Raw genomic sequence first — 14403 nt, forward strand, 5'->3', positions numbered from 1 at the left:
TAATATTGCAATTTTAAAGCTGTAATCTCTGTATTAGGGAGACAAGTGGGTAGTTGCTAAGGAAATTATTTTATTCAAATCTCCAGAACACTACTGTCCAACCAAAATATTAAGGTGTGATGTTTTAAGAAACACAACTTCACTTGATTAGAAATTATTTTAGAACTTAGTGAAAGAGACATCAAGCTTTCTAATTAAGAAAAACCTATGACCTTGATACCAAAAATGAACAAAGCTGTCATGAAAGGCAGTCTTAAGCATTAATATATTTACAATAAAGGTGTGAAAAGCATTAATATAACATACCATTAAATCAAATGACCATTTGGTCATGGGGTGAGTGGATGAGTGGGGAAAGATTCTCTAGATGGATCAGGCCAGTGATTGTTGAAAAGATACCCAAGAAAGAAGCAGATTTTAGGAGACAGGTCTTGAGGCTTTGATACCCAGCATCACTGTACCATATTTCTATGAAATACTGTTAATCTTGATTCATTCTCAAAAGGTATTTTACACCCTAAATATAAAATTTAGAGAGTATGCACGGATGAAAATTATCAGGTCAACTTCTTAGGAATAATATACTCAAATGATTTTAAATTATGAAAAATATTAATGCTTCATTACATGTGATTCAACTCCCCCGCTCATTATTGACCGTATTTTCTCCGGAACTGTAATTTGTACACGTAGTTTTTCAGGATCTGCAAGGCACAAAATGTTTTATTAGAGGCAACACCCATTATCTCACAGCTTCCTTATTTCCCCACCTAAACCCGAAATCTGTATTCTATATACCATCTCCGATTTTTCAAATTCCCTCAATCCCCCACTTCTTTCTAAAATTACAAGAATTTTAAAGAGAAATAGGAATATTGCTTATGGGCAGGTTCTGGTAACACTGGGGCAATAGGCCCAGGCCCCTCTGTAAAAATAAACTCAGGGCCTCTGGGCCTTCCAACCAGAGTCTAAAAAATTGAGTCTCAACATTTACCATAGTTAGAAATGCAAAACAGTATCTGAAACTCCAGCCTTGAGCCTTTCACCTGAGTCCAGGGCGCGCCTATCTTTTCCTCCCTCCTCCCCTCGCCCATTCCAATGTGAATTTTGGTCGGGGAAGGCGCATGGTGAGAGTGGGCTCGGGCTTGCATGATGACAGCTGACATTGCCCCGAAGAACAAGTGAGGGCTTTTTCTACTTACCGTTGTCTGTCCGGAGCCCGCTGGGCCCAACGAGCAGAAGAAGTAGGAGGCACAACATGGCTTGACCCCTGGATTCCCGCCGGAATAATGGCAGTTGGCTAGACTAGGGAGCAGTTGGTCGCGCGAGAAGACGGTCGGACCGCGCGCTGTGCAGACGCAGACGACCGTGAGAGGGAGGTGGGCTGAGAGGGTGGGTGGCGTGCTCTGTTGAACGCGCGATATCTTGGCAGCTAAATCCCTTGCAGGAGGAGGCTTCTACTGGATGTGATGTCACTTTGAGCTTAAAAAAAAAGACACAGCCAGGACCACTTCTAAAAGGCGGCGTCGAAGACACAGCTAATGAACAGGAAGATTCATATACACGCTTTAAGTTAATTTTTAATTTAAGTATAATATATAAACATAGTATATAGTACAAATCATAGGTGCAGAGCACATTTAATATTCAAGTGAACAGACCACTGTAATCAGCACCCAGATAAAGAAATATAACAAAGAACCTCCAAAGCATCTATAGATTGCCCCGACAATCCTTACTTCTAACACTATAGATTAGTTTTGTCTCTTTTTGAACGTTGTATAAATGGAATCAATCACCATGTTCTCTTTCATGCCTGGGTACTTTCAATGTGATGACTGTGACATCCAACCATGTTATGAGTAATAATTGCTTTGTTTTTTCTCATTGGTGTATATTTTATATTGAATAAACATACTACCATTTATTTTTCCATTTTATTGATAAACATTTGGCTATTCATAATTTGGGCTATATTAATATTTGGGCTATAAACTTTTTGTACGTGTGGTTTGGTGCACACACATGTATGTACGGATTTTTATTGGATATATCCCTAGAGTGAAGTTATTGGCTAGTAGGGTAGGATATGTTTTGATGGACACTTCCAAAGAGTTTTCCAAGATGGCTGTACTAATTTATACTCCACCAGAGGCGTATGAAAGTCCCTGTTCGTCCATGTCCATGCCTACACTTCCCACTTTTTTTATTTCATTTTAGCCATTTTCATGCTCTTGTAGAAGCCCTGCATTTTGGTTTTAATTTGCATGTTCATGGTGGTTAATAAAGTTTAGCACAATTTTACATCTTTACTCGTCATTTATATAGCTTCTTTGGCAACTGCCTATTTGAGACATACGTCCGTTTTCCAATTGGATTGTCTTGTCTCTTTATTATGTGGAGAATCTATTAATGTATTCTAGATATGATTATTTGGCTGGATGTAATAATTGCAAATATCTTTCTATACTGGAGCTTGCCTTTTCACTCTTTAAATGGAATCCTTTTTATAGTTATTTTTATAGAACTTCATTAAGTTACAATTTACAGTCAGTAAAATGCAGAAATCTTAAGTGTAAATTCAATATGTTTTTACATTTGAATGCTGCCGGGAGATCAAGATAGAGAAGTTTCCCCATACCCCACAAAGGCAGCCACATTCTGACTTTTATCATCATGTATTAGTATTGCCTGTACTTGAATTTTCTATGAACGGAATTATATGGTATGTACTCTCTTGTGTCTGACTTCCTTTTCTGAGCATACAATTTTTGTGATTCACCAATATCGAGTCATAGGGTAGGTTCAGTAGAAATTTTATTAGAAATACCGAAGAATTTTCCAAAGTGGTTTTACTTTTAGAATCCTTACCAGAGTTTTATTTGCTCCACATTATCACCAGCAATAGGTATTGCGCTCTTTCTGATTTTAATCGTTTGGTAGAGTGTGTAATGACCATTCATTGAGATTCTAAATTTCATTTGTTTAAAGATTATTGGGGAGACTTGGTGACACAATGGTTAAACGCTTTGCTGCTAATTCAAAGGTAGGCAGTTGAAATCTACCAGCTCCCATGAATATTCCAGCCTAGGAAACACTATCAGGCAGTTCTACTCTGCCCTGTAGGGTGGCTATGAGTCAGAATCGACTAAATGGTAGACAACAGCAAAAGATTAGTGATGTTGAGCAGCTTGCCACATACTTAATTAGCAATTCAGATATCCTCTTTAGTGAAGTCTTTTGCCAAGTTCAAACTGGGTTATTTGTCTTTATGTAGTTCGTTACTTAAACCAATTAAAAAAAGAAAAAACCAGCTGCCATCTAGTGGACTCCGACTCATAGTAACCCTATACGATTGAGTAGAACTGCCCCATAGAATTTCCAAGAAGCGCCTGGTGGATTTGAACTGCCAACCTTTTGGTTAGCAGCTGTAGCACTTAACCACTACACCATCAGGGTTTCCAAACTAGTTTTAGGAGTTCATTAATTATTATGGTTGTGAGTCTTTTGTGTGTTTTGTGTATTACAAATTTTTCTCCCAGTCTGTGGAGGCACTTTTTTATGAGAACATTTTACTTTGATGTAGTTGAATTTGTAAACTTTTTTTTCTTCATGGTTATTTCCTTTTGTATCATATCAAGGAAATCTTTGCCAATCTTAAAGTTTATGAAATGAACATACATTTTTAGCTTTAATAATTTCAGCGCTCACGTTCAGGTCTGTGATACTTCTTGCAGCAATTTTTGAATATGACAGGAAGTAGGGATCAATATTTTTTATTTCCAGACAGATATCAAGCTGTTCCAACATCAGTTACCAAAAAGTCTTTCTTTTTCCTGTGAATTGTATCCATGCCTTTGTAGTAAATTGAATTACAGGGTCGCTATGAGTCAGAATGGACTCGACGACAATGGGTATGTCTATATTTGGGATTTCATTCAGTTCCATTGGTCAGTTTGTCTATTCTTTTGTCCATACCATACTGTCGTATTTCCTGATGCTTTACAGAAAATGTTAAAATCATGCAGTTTGTCATTCAGCTCTGTTTTCTTTATCAAGATTTTCTGGGCTATTGGCTTGTTTTCCACCATCCATTTAATTTAGAATCAGCTTGTCACTTGCAACTAAAACCTGATGAGATTTTCATTGGAATTTCACCGAATTGATAAATCAGTATGTGGAAAACTGGTATTTATTCTTCTAATACACCTGCACAATATTTCTCCCTTTAGTTAGATCTTCAATTTCTCTTAGCCATTTATTTTACTTCTCATCCTAGAGATCTTGCATATCTTTTCTTTAAATTTATTCCTGGGTATGCAAAGCACTGTCATGCGATTGTGAATTGCGCTGACATTTTAATTACACTTCTCAATTCAATTGTTGCTAGTGTATATACATGCAGTTAATTATTACATTGTATGTCAGGAACTTTCTAAATCCCATGTTGTTTCTGGTAGTTATTTTGTATATTCCTTTGGTCTATCTGTGTAGACAATCATGGCATATGTGAATAAAAACAGATTTATTTCTTCCTTCCTCATCTTTCTATTTTTTATACCACTTTTGTCCTGTCATTGTACTAACCAGGGCCTCCAATACAACACTGAATTGAAGTGGTTAGAGAAGATACCTTTTTATTATTACCAGCCTTAGAGAGGAGAGGAACCTTTAAATATATCACCAGTAAATATGATGCTAGCTATAGGATTTTTGTAGATCCACTTAATTCATATTTAGAAATTTACTTTAATCCCAATTTGCTGAAATGTTTGTGATATGCATTGTATCATGGATGTTGAATTTTATCAAATACTTTTTTTCTGTGTAAAATAAGGTGAACAAATTATTTTCTCCATTTTCTGTTTCTGTGAAATAAATTTATTGATTTTTCAGTGTTGAAGTAAATTTGCATTCCTGCAATATTCCTATTTATATTCCCTTGTTATATTTTGCTGGATTTGATTTTAGATATCTGAATCCATATTCATAAGATATAATTGTAATTTTATTTTAATGTGATGAACTTGTCAGTTTTTGTATGAGCGATATGCTGGCTTCATAACACAAACTGAAAAGTGTTATCCCTTCCACTATTCTTTGAATATTTTAGTGTAATGTTTAAAATATTTCATCACTTAATGTTTCTTATAATTTAGAAATGAAGCCAGTTGGTTTTGTTGTTTTCTTTGTGAGAGGGATTTTTACTTACGGAACATGTTTCTTGGAAATTATTGAGATAATATCTTTCTCTTTGTGTCAGTTTTAGAAAGTTGTTACTTCGGGAATTTGTATGTTTGTTCTAAATTGTTAAATATATTGGCAATTTTATTATCTTCTTTTTTTTCATCTTTTTCAGGTCTGTAGCATCTGTAGAAATGCTTCCTTTTTCAGTCTTAATATTGTTATTTTGTGATTTCTCTCTTTATTGATTTTCAGTCTTTCTCAAAGTTTATTATTTTCACTAATCTTTTCAAAGAACTAACTTTTTTTGTTTTCTATAAGTTCGTTTTCTACTTCATCGATTTTTACTCTTGTGTTCATTGTTTTTCCTTTCTACTGAGTGTAATTTGCTCTTCTTTCATTTAGCTTCTAAGAACGGAAATTCGTATTATTCATTTTAAACTTTTTTATTTCCAATACATGCATTTAAACCTATACATTTCTATATGCCACTGCTTTAACTTCATCACCAAATTTTTATGTATTGTATTGCGTCATATTTTGACATACTTCGTATTTTGATATACTTTGTTTTCATTAGCATCAGTTAAAATATTCTCTAATTTTTGTCATGATTTCTTCTTTGCCTTATGTGCTATTTAGTAAGTAGTATGTTGCATAGATTTCATATATTTTGAGGTGTTCAAAAATTACTTTTATTGATATCTAATTATTTTCTATTGTGGTCATATATCATACTCTGAATGATTTCAAACCACTGCAATTCATAGAGAACATTCATTGCCCGTTATGTGACCTATTATACTGGGAGTTCCATGTAAATCTTAAAACAATGTAGATTCTTTGATTATGGGTTGTGTTGCTGTTGTTAGGTACCATCCAGTTGGCTCTGACTCAAAACAACCCTATGTATAATAGAACGAAATGTTGCCCTGTCCAGCTCCGTCCGCATGATAGTAGGTGTGTTTGGATCCATTCTTGCAGCCACTGTGTCAATCCAACTCATTGAGGGTCTTCCTCTTTTTCACTGTTTTACCAAGCATAATGTCCTTCTCCAGGGACTGGGCCTTCCTGATCGCATGGTCCAAAGTAAGCAAGATGAAGTCTCACCATCTTCTCTTCTAAAGAGCATTCTGGCTATACTTCCTCCAAGATGGATTTGTTGGTTCTTCTGGCAGTCCATGGTACGTTGAATATTCCTTGTCAATACCATAATTCAAATGCATCAATTCTTCTTCTATCTTCCTTTTTCATTTTCCAGCTTTCACATGCATATGAGGTGATTGAAGATACCATGGCTTGGGTAAGGTGCACCTCAGTCCTCAAAGTGACTTCTTTGCTTTTTAAGATCTTAAAGAGGTCTTTTGCAGCAGATTTGCCCAATGTAATATGCCGTTTGATTTCCTGACTGCTGTTTCCGTGGGCGTTGATTGTTGAGCCAAGTAAAATGAAATCCTTGTCAACTTCAGTATTTTCTCTGTTTATCATAATGTTGCTTTTGTTTTCTTTAGTTTGGGGTATAATCTATACTGAAGACTATAGTCTTTGACCTTCATGAGTAAGTGGTTCAAGTCCTCTTCACTTTCAGCAAGCAAGATTGTGTCAGCTGCATATTGCAGGTTGTTAATGAGCCTTCCTCCAATCCTGATGCCACCTTCTTCTTCATATAATCCACCTTCTCAGATTATTTGCTCAGCATACAGACTGAATAGGTATGGTGAAAGGATACAACGCTGACACAAAACTTTCCTCATTTTAAACCACACAGTATCCTCTTGTTCTGCTTGAATGACTGCCTCGATCTATGTATAGGTTCTGCATGAGCACAATTAAGTGTTCTGGAATTCTCATTATTCACAATATTATTTATAATTTTTTATAATATTATTCATAATTTGTTGTGATTCACACAGTTGAATGTCTTTGCGTAGTCAATAAAACACAGGTAAACATCTTTCTGGTATTCTTTGCTTTCAGCCAAGATCCATCTGTCATCAGCAACGACATCCCTTGTTCCATATCCTCTTCTGAATTTGGCCTGAATTTCTGGCAGTTCCCTGTTAATGTACCACAGCAGCCATTTTTTAATTATCTTCATAAAATTTTTGCTTGTATTTGATGTTAATGATATAATTTGGTAATTTTCACATTCCATTTGATCTCCTTTCTTTTGTAATGGGCATTGTCTTAGTCATCTAGTGCTGCTCCAACAGAAATATCACAAGTGGATGGCCTCAACAAAGAGAAGTTCATTCTCTCACAGTCCAGTAGGCTACAAGTCCAAATTCAGGGCATCAACTCCAGGAGAAGGATTTCTTTCTCTGTCAGCTCTGGAGGAAGGTCCTTGTGATGCATCAGTCTTCCCTTTGTCTGGGAACATCTCAGAGCAGAAATCTCAGGTCCAAAGGACACGCTCTGCTTCCGGTGCTTCTTTCTTGGTGGTGTGAGGTTCCAATGTGTCTCTGCTTGTTTCTCTCTTTTATATCTCAAAAGAGATTGGATTAAGATGCTATCTACTCTTGTAAACCTCATCAGTATAACCTCATCATAGTGACAGAGTTTACAACACATAAGGAAATCACATATAACCTCATCATAGTGGTAGAGTTTACAACACATAAGGAAATCACATCAGATTTACAAAATCGTACACAATCATACAATACCGGGAATCATGACCCAGCGAAGTTGACAGATATTTTGGGGGACACAATTCAGTCTATGACAGGCATGAATATGGATCACTTCCAACCTGTTGTCAGGGTAGCTGTTTTCTAAATTTCTTGACATAGATGAGTAAGTGCTTCCAGCATTGCATCCATTTGTTGAAGCATCTCCATTGGTATTTTGTCAAGTCCTGGAGTCTTTTTTTCACCAATGCCTTCAGTGCCTCTTGGGCTTCCTCCTTCAGTATCATCAGTTCTTGATCATATTCTACTTCCCCAAAATGATGGAACATTGATCAGGTCTTTTTGTAGAGTGACAGTATTCCTTCCATATTCTTTTGATGCTTCCTGCATCATTGAATTTTTTACCTATAGGATCCTTCAATATTGTCACTCAAGGCTTGCTTTTTTTTTTTTTTTTTAGTTGTTTCAGCTTAAGAAAAGCCAAATGTGTTCTTCCTTTTTGGTTTTCTAACTCCTAGTCTTTGCACTTTGTATTATAATACTTTATCTTGTCATCTCCTGCTTTCCTTTGAAATCTGTTCAGTTCTTTTACATCATCATTAATTCTGTTTTCCTTAGCAACTCTGCACTCAAGATCAAGTTGAACAAGTTACAAAGTCTCTTCTGACATCCATTTTGATATTTTCTTTCTTGTCTTGTTAATAACCTTTTGCTGTCTTTATGTATGATGACCTTGATGTCATCCTACAACTCTTCTGATCTTCAGTCATTAGTGTTCGGTGCATCGAATCTTCTCTTGAGATGGTTTCTAAACTCAGGTGGGATATATTCTCATGAACTTGTTTTAATTTTCTTCAGCTTCAACTTTAATTTACATATGAGCAATTGACGGTCTGTTCCACAGTTGCCCCCAGCCTTGTCTTCACTGATGATATTGTGCTTGTCCACGGTCTCGTTCTACAGATGTAGTCAATTTGATTCCTGTATATTCCACCTGGAAAGGTCCATATGTATAGTCATTGTTTATGTTATAGTGTTCCATAAATGTCATTTAGTTCAAGCTGGCTAATATATTGTCAAATATTTTATATCTTTACTGGTGTTTTTGGTCTACTTTTTCTTTCCATAGAACCAACTAAGATTGTAGATTTTTCTATTCCTCCTTTGTATTCTACCAATTTTTGATTCTTGAGTTTTGAAGATATGTTATTTTTTCCACATTTAGGCAAATTTTGTCTTCTTGATAAATTGACCTTTTGTCATTTTGAATGTCAGTCTTTACCTGTGATAATATTTTTTGTCATTAAATCTATTTTGTCTGACATTTTCATAGCCAGAGTTACTTTTTTATGATTTGAATATGCATGCTATTTTAAAAATTCATTTACTTTCAAATTGTGTCCTAATACTTAAAAGTGTTTGTGTGTTTGTAAAGGGCATATGAATGGGTCTTCATTTTATGAGGTCTGACAATATTTGGCTTTATTTGGATTAATAGGTCTGTTTCATTTACTATAATTACAGAGATACTAAGTTTGCAACTCTCATCTTGCTAGTAGTTTTCTATTTTTCCTATATGTTTTAGTCGTTTTGTTTTTACTTAATTACCTTCTCTTGAATAATGGAAATCATTTTAATATTTCATTTCATCTATTCTCTTTGATTTTTAGATATCTCTTGATTTTTGTTGTTTTAGTGATTAGAGACTATATTATACATTTGAATATATTACATTCCACATATCATATTATGAACAATGTAAGAATGTTATAACAATAAAGTTCCATTAAGCTCATTTGTTCTATTTTTTGCCATAAAATTTACTTATACATACTTTTATCACACAAAATTTATTGTAAAATTTTATTTAAATTTAAAGACTTTCAAGATAAAATTTTAAAATGCCTTTTATATTTACCTATATCTTTACTTTTCTGATAGTCTCCTTTCCTGTGTATGCAGACATTCATCTGGAATCATTTCCTTTAAGCAGAAGAAATTCCTTTAGTGCTTGTCTGATACGAGTAAATTCTCTCTACTCTTTGTTGGTATAATTATTAAAAAAAAAATTTGTCCTCATTTTAGAAATGTAATCCTGCTAGGTATAGAATTCTATGTTGACTTTTTTTTCCCCACGCTTAAATATGTATTTTTTTATTTGTACGTAAACAAGACCTGTATGTAAAGTAGAAAAAATTCCCACTAGGAAGATAATTAAAGATTGTTAATGTTCTTTTTATCACTTAGCAGCCAAGACACACGCTTATTTCTGCTCCCAGAAGCAATGTTAGCTACTAGTTTCAATTCAGGAAAGCTTGTATCTTCAAGAGGGTTTACAGAAGAGATTTATTCAGTTTTTTTCTCCAATTCCTTCATCTTTTCAGTGTAGGCATTAAACTGAGAGTCTGTTCCAAAAATTCTATCCTACCATGTAAAAGTAGAAGCGTAGTTTTTGATGAAATTCATGTAGTGGAAATCATGAATCCGTGAACCAGCACAGAAAGGGATGAGATTTAAAGGATTGAAAAGAATATCATAACCACTGTAGATACCAATAGTTTTCTATCAAATGAAAGGTCAACATTGCCCAAAGAAAAATTATAAGATCACAAAAAAGCATGATTCCAATCAAAAATCCAGTTCCAAGAATTAAGGTCTCCAGAGGATGTACATATTCAGCCTCTATTCCCAATGGAGCCTGAAACTCATGATGAATTTTATGAATATATTTATGTAATATTTTGTGGTGTAAGAGTCTACACAGGAAATAGTGCCAGGTATACTCAATCATGGCACAGCCAAAGCATCTTAGCAAAAGCATGTACCTCACAAATTATTCTTCAATTCTTCCAATCATTTTAGACTTGAAATGTAATGTTTTCCCTTTGTATCTTCTAATGCAGTTCTCTTCTGTTCAATATAAGCATGTGTATCATCTTGCATTCTTTTCCAATCACAAGGAATATTGAAATATTCTGTAAAATAATACGTTCCACAAATCAAAGGCAGCTGGATACAAGATTGACTGGAGAGAAGCACTTTAAAATATATCCACCGGTTTTCCAATGACTCTGGCTTATACTTATGAATTTTATACTTTTTCATGTAAGGTATAAATTTGAACAAAAATCCAGGTAAACAGAACAAGAAAAAAAGAGCCTCATGAACTATATGAGATCCCCATATTGCAATCTGGAACTACGTATAATTATTCAACATAGAGTTCCAACATTTTTAAATGGTTCTTGTCCAGGTAAATGTGAATCTGTATACTCCACATCCAAGGATGCTGAACTAATTGACACTTTCATTTGTTGTCATTTTTCAAATCTCTGCAGACAGCCTTAAAATTCTGGACTGTCGTGAGGGAACTGCCGGCCATTATCACCCAGATTAGGACCCGTGCTTCTGCTTCAAAACCTGCCATTCTGGGCTCTGGTGTAGCCAAGTCAACATTTATTCATTTGTTTATTTTTGAGCACCTTAAAAAATTTTTTTATACATTTTTTTTTATTGTGCGTTAGGTGAAAGTTTACAAAGCAAATTAGTTTCTCATTAATCAGTCAATACACATATTGTTTTGTGACATTGGTTGCCAACACTGCAACGTGTCAACACTCTGCCCTTCTCAACCTTGGGTTCCTCATTTTCCTTCCTCCAGCTTTCCTGTCCCCTACTGCCTTCTTGTCCTTGCCCCTGGGCCAGTGTGCCCATTTAGTCTCATATTCCTGGTTGAACTATGTGTGTTATTTGTTTATTTTATAGGCCTGTCTAATCTTTGGCTGAAGGGTGAGCCTCAGGTGTGACCTCAGGTACTGGGTTAAAAGGTGTTTGGGGGCCATACTCTTGGAGTTTCTCCAGTCTCTGTCAGACCAATAAGTCTGGTCTTTTTCTTTTGTTTTGTGAGTTTGAATTTTGTTTTACATTTTTCTTCAGCTCTGTCCGGGACCCTCTATTGTGATACCTGTCAGAGCAGTTGGTGGTAGTCATGGACCATCTAGTTGTGCTGGACTCATTCTGGTGGAGGCTGTGGTAATTGTGGTCCATCAGTCCTTTGGACTAATCTTTCCCTTGTGTCTATGGTTTTCCTCATTCTCCCTTTCTCCAGATGAGGTGGGACCAGTAGACATACCTTAGATGCCACTCACAAGCTTTGAAGACCACAGACGCTACTCACCAAAGATGTAGAAAATTTTCTTTATAAATTACATTATGCCAATTCAGCTAGTTGTCCCCTGAGACCATGGTCCCCAGCTCTTAGCCCAGTAACTTGGTCCCTCAGGGAGTCTGGATGTGTTTATGAATCTGCTATGACTTAGCCTTGATCAAGTTGTGCTGACTTCCCCAGTATTGTGTACTGTCTTACCCTTCACCAAAGTTACCACTTACCCATTGTCTAGTTAGTATTTTTCCCTCCCCATCCCTCCCCTCCCTCATAGGCATCAAAGATTGTTTCTTTCTGTGTGTAAACCTTTTCATGAGTTTTTATAATAGTCTGTCTCATACAGTATTTGTTCTTCTGTGGTTGACTTATTTCACTCAGCATAATGCCCTCAGATTCATCCATGCTGTGAGGTGCTTCGCAGATTCATCATTGTTCTTTATCGTTGCATAGTATTCCATTGTGTGTATGTACCATAGTTTGTTTATGTATTCATCTGTTGACAGGCACTTAGGTTGTTTCCATCTTTTTGCTATTGTGAATAATGCTGCAGGGAACATGGGTGTGCATATATGTCTATTCATGTGACCACTGTTATTTCTCTAGGATATATTCCCAGGAGTGGGACTGGTAGATCGTCTGGTATTTCTATTTCTAGCTTTTTAAGGAAGTACCTGGTCGTTTTCCAAAATGACTGTACCGTTTTGCATTCCCACCAGCAGTGCAAAAGAGTTCCAATCTCCTCACAGCCGTTTCTTTGAGCATAGGTCCATTGTTGCACTTCATTTGCTGTGGAGTGAGTTTCTTGGTCTGAGACAATGCTATGTGGAATACCACGATGGTGGATAATGCATTCTGTAAGTTCATGGGTGATAACAGTTTCTTTAAGATAGGATAGACACTAAGGACTACCTGGGGCTCTCGCATTGGCCATTCTGGGCTTCAGGGTGGAGCCGAGTCGACATTTATTTATTTGTTTATTTGTTTTTGAGCACCTTAAAAATTTTTTAATCCCACTGATTTTTGGCTTCCGTTGCTTCTGATGAAATGTGGTTTCTGACTTCATTACTTTTAGCATCATTCTTAATGTTGTTTCCCTAAATGCTTTTCTCAGATTGTTTTTAAGAATTTCTCTATATGATTGCTTATGACAATTATATTTTGATGTGCCCAGATGTTTATTTTTTTCATATTTATCATTCTTAGGATTTGAAGAGTATGTTGGGTCTGTAGGTTTATATTCATCAGTTTCAGAAAATTCTCAGCCATCACCTCTTTGAACATTTCCCCTGTTCTCTTTTCTCCTGTGAATCTTATTTACGTAGGTTAGATCATTTTACATTTTCCCCCAGTTTCTGAAATTCTTCTCTGATTTTTTCATTATTTTTCTTTCCATGTTTCAGTTGAACAATTACAGTGGTAGCTTCTGTATAAGAAATGCAGAATCTTTTCACTTTAACCCAGTCTATGAAAACGGATGTGTTACTATATCTGGCACAGTAATGGTTCGAAGCAACACTATTGGCACTCTGGGTGGTACAGGTTCATTCAGCAAATTGATTTCAGCTTTACTATGGGCATCTACAGACATGAGCAAGACAGTTTAAATAGCAATTGTAATTTATTCCCAGAGGTCACGGCCCCAAAGAAGGGTGTATTTAATCAGTCATTCTGTAATTTTCCAAGTAGCACACTAAAAGCTAGGCCACTGTAGTAATAGTCAAAGTCAGTAAAATTATACAAGGTTTACCAAAGGGAGTACTGGCCAGAACTAGGAGAATGGGCTTGAGTTGTGTCCACTGACTGAGTGGCATGACCACGTCCATTTTTGGTACTACATACCAGATACTGAGATTGAACAATGTAACAGCACGGTGGACGCCATCAGGTTTCAGCCTAGCCTCACTATCAATGAACCAGTCCCAGACATTGATCCAGTGGCTTTGTTTCAGGTTGTGTCGTGGAGAATGGAGTATACCTGAGGGATAGCTGGCACATTTTCATGTAAAGCCAAGATGTGCTGGTGCCAGGACAGGTTAGTTTTTCAACATATCATTTTAATTTGACAAGCAAGACTTGTTAAACTTGTTAGTGGTTGAGGCCAAGTGGACCCACCCACAATGCGGACTATTGGGATGACAGTCACAAGGCCAACATAGGTCAACTCACTTTTACCAAGATACCAGTAGGAAACTAATAACTGCTTTTCAAAAGTAGCATACCTGGAAGCCATATAAGGTAGGTGAAGAGTCTAAAACCCCAAGGGGAGCCTCCTAGTGGGGGCTGCCTCCCTTTTCCAGTAGATAGAATCAGGAAAGCATCACTCACAGAGACTTGTAGCTCAAAGGGATGATTAGGGCTGTAGGACCACAAAGAAACTAGACTATATATTGCTTTTTCCAATCTGAACCTTAAAAGACAGGAAAG

At 36.1% G+C, this 14403-nt stretch overlaps 1 protein-coding gene and 1 pseudogene across 1 annotated transcript in view; both read right to left on the bottom strand.

Annotated features, from left to right (window-relative positions):
* Positions 1-14403, bottom strand: part of ADAM2 (ADAM metallopeptidase domain 2) — a 236309-nt gene that overhangs the window by 132157 nt on the left and 89749 nt on the right. The gene's annotated exons all lie outside the window — the stretch shown is intronic.
* On the bottom strand, positions 10161-11135 carry LOC101347858 (methylsterol monooxygenase 1-like; annotated as a pseudogene).

This window comes from Trichechus manatus, unplaced genomic scaffold (assembly GCF_000243295.1).
Source record: "Trichechus manatus latirostris isolate Lorelei unplaced genomic scaffold, TriManLat1.0 scaffold00090, whole genome shotgun sequence".
In the NCBI taxonomy this organism is placed as follows: domain Eukaryota; kingdom Metazoa; phylum Chordata; class Mammalia; order Sirenia; family Trichechidae; genus Trichechus; species Trichechus manatus.